The sequence below is a fragment of the Phyllostomus discolor genome, chromosome 3, assembly GCF_004126475.2.
Source record: "Phyllostomus discolor isolate MPI-MPIP mPhyDis1 chromosome 3, mPhyDis1.pri.v3, whole genome shotgun sequence".
NCBI lineage: Eukaryota > Metazoa > Chordata > Mammalia > Chiroptera > Phyllostomidae > Phyllostomus > Phyllostomus discolor.
Window position 1 is genome coordinate 42455977 of NC_040905.2, and position 3388 is coordinate 42459364.

The 3388-nt window shown below is 40.0% G+C and overlaps 1 non-coding gene across 1 annotated transcript; it reads left to right on the forward strand.

The window, feature by feature from the left end:
- Nucleotides 1-779: 779 nt before the first annotated feature.
- LOC114513869 lies at nt 780-886 on the forward strand. The gene has a single exon (XR_003685883.1). It is a non-coding gene; the product is annotated as a U6 spliceosomal RNA (small nuclear RNA).
- The last annotated feature ends 2502 nt before the right edge of the window (nt 887-3388 follow it).

Below are 3388 nucleotides of genomic sequence, written 5' to 3' on the forward strand. Positions count from 1 at the left end.
GGCCTACGGTGTGTCTATCTTTCAAAAAGGGTCTGCAGAGAGAGTTGAAGGACTATTGACAGGAAAACTGAACTTTTATCAAATGCTGCTTCTTGAAAGTGGACTTGGCCCAACCTCGGAGTTCTTCCCTATTGCTGACTGACCCCGGGATACCCTTGGGTAAAAGCCAGTAAAGTCATTCTTGGGGCTTTTTTACATCGCCAATGGCAAACACTTTGGATAGCTTGGATAATAAGGAGGCTAAATTCATTCATTTATTCACTCAGTCAGAATTTTTTAAGTAACTGAAATTGTGCCAGACTCAAAAGTAGAAGTTATGTTTTAATCACTAGTTGTAATGTTTGTTCTGAAGAAATAACTGGTTGATTTTTTCTTCTTCTTCTTTTTTTCTTTTTTGAAGATAGTGGATGGAAGAGCCAGTTTTCTCTCTCTTCACAGCCTCTAAGATAAGTTCCATGATGGGGGAGAGTTCTGGAACACTAAGCCATTTTCACACTGCTAACAACATTGATTACTTTGGCAAATCCTATTCCATTAGCTTAAATCTGGCACAGAACCAAATAACTAATAGCTTTCCAGAACCACCTACACCTAGAACCCATGGAAGTACAACTTCACATGGGATATTTTCTAAAATATTTACCTGTGCAACAAAGAAATTTTTTAACAAATTCTAAACACATTCAGAGGTTGTCCTCCCACTCATTGCTGGACTGTCCCTATTGCCACAGGTGACCAAGAAAGCCCAACATCAGAAAACAGTCAAATCGCCATGGATGGTGCTCACTTTGGCGGCACATATACTAAAAATTAGAATGATACAGAGAAGATTAGCATGGCCTCTGCACAAGGATGACCGCAAATCCATGGAGCATTCCACGTTTTTCTGTTGGCTAGTACAGTCCAGTGGTGAGCTGACACTAAACTCCAGCCTTGGAAACAGGGTTGTCCATGTGGATGACTCTGTGTCAAAGGCATGGGAACAAAAATAAAATAAGATAATAATAATATGGCTGGTCTTTTTCATCTTTTGCAAATTCAGTCAAATTGCCATCACCCTTCTTCCATAAAGTGGATAAGTAGGTCTTGTCCAGCTTCACGTGATTCAAATTATTCTTCATTGCTATATAGATAAAGTAATACAATTATAACAAAAAAGAATTTTTGTTTGAACAGTACTTACTCGTTTATAAAACACTTTATAGTCTACAAAGGCATTTTCTCATTTAATCAAAGCATTTTAACATTCACTCAACAAACACTTATTAACCCCCTAATAGGTTTCCCTAGTGCCTAGCACAGTACTTCATGGATAAAGGATAAGACATGATCTTATTTCTGGTTTCTCAAGAAACCCTGGGTCTATAGGGTAAGAAAGACAAGTCAACAATGACATTGACATGATGTAAGTGTAATAGAGAAATAAAAAGGTGCAGTGATAGACAGAAGAAGGACAACAAACATATCATGTATTCAAAATTTAAAATTGTATTCAGGCCCTGGCTGGTGTGGCTCAGTGGATGGAGCACCAGCCTGCAAACCAAAGGGTTACTGGGTCCATTCCCAGTCAGGGCACATGCTTCAGTTGCGAGCTAAGGCAGGCCTCCAGTAGGGGGCACATGAGAGGCAACCACACATTGATGTTTCTCTCCCTCTCTTTCTCCCTCCCTCCCCGTCTGTCTTAAAAATAAATAAATAAATAAAATCTTTTTTAAAAAATGGCATTCAGGAATGATCTGTTTGCTTGTAAACTCCTAGATGTCAGGATATCTTGGTATGTGTGCATAGATGGAAACACAATAAAGCATTTCTGATGGTGGTACGAGACTCGGTGTGCCAGCTCTTGTGGTGGAAGAGATGGCAGCAGTAGAAATGGTGATAATGGTGAGTTTTAGAAGACTTGATCACTTTTTGGTTTACCAGAATTGATGTCCTTTTTTGTTAAAGTACAAATCCCTACCCATCCCTTGAAGCATCTCTCTTTGTAGCTTGGCAGTCTAGTGGTTCTCCATAGAGCAAATATACACCCAACCACAGCAAAAACCATCACAAAAATATTAGTAGCGACTGGTTATTTGGTAACAAGTCCTGTGCTGAAGAACTAACTAGTAGCCAGTGGCCACTTGGAAATGCGCCTAAATTTAAGAAAGAAAAAAAAAAACCCTCTACTCAAACCTGTCTTAGATTACTTGAGCACAATTTGCATGAACAGGCAACAGTAATTTTGAGGAGGGTGAGAAAGCCAGACAAGCGAGAAAGAAACCAAACACAAATTGAAAGCAGATGACACAAGACCCTGGCTCATGCAGCCCCACAAGAACAAGCATGAAATAAGTTGCTTGCAGAAGGGCAACTCTAAGAAAGGGGGTGTGTGGAAATGGTTGTAATAAATCCTAACAAAAGCCAACAAAAGAAAATGTTAGACAATTTGTTGGATAAATATTCAGTAAGCCTGATCCACCTTACTGTGTTGTTGCAAAGAACAGCTAATAAAAAAAAGATTGTCAAGGACACTGCAAACACAGACAAACTAAGCAATAATAAGAACATTAATAATAAGGAAGGGCCCAGGAATGAAACCAGTTCCATCAAGACCAAAGATGTTGAGCAACCAGCCCAGAAATAAAGAAAACAGATATGAGTGCCTGGAGGTGGTGCAAACAAACAAGAACCAAAATACTTTTTGCTTCTTTTAAAAAGAAGACAAGTTTACAGAGGATAAGACTATAAATAAATATTGGCCAATGGGCTATTGCTTTTCCCTGGAGGCAGCTCCCTTTGAAATGACTTCCTAGAGGAGGGGTGCGGCATTTGCAGGCTCCTACCCCCCTCCCTAGAGCTCTCGGTCCACGGCAGGAAGGCTTCCCTCCCTAGTCTTGAAGATACGGGATTGGAAAAAACACTGGAAGGAATCCAAAGCTGTGGTTCATTTCATTCTTTCATTTCCTGCCTTTGCCAAATGCTGACAATTACAAACAAATGTTGTCTTCATAAATACTTTCTTCTAGATGAACATTCTGTGCATCTTGGTTGCTTAAATGTATATGTGACTTAAGAAACACTTTCTAAATCCCCAAGTTGACAGGATTTCCACGTAATGATAATGATTATTTAATGTCATCATCACAATGGGCTGCCTGGGCAAATGAAATGCTTGCTGGGTCTAAAGCATTCACTCAAGTGAGGTAAATTAACGCTTTCCAGGGTACCCGGTTTCCCACTGGGACCCTAAAGAAGGTAATTCATTACTCAGGCATTCTCCGCCCCCAACACTGCTGTCTACCAGCAAGTTCTTCTGCTACTTAAACTGTCAGATTACACAGCCAGTATTGGAGAGTCCAAGAGAGATAAGACTATGCTGAGAAGGTCCAGGCTGGGTGGATATTTT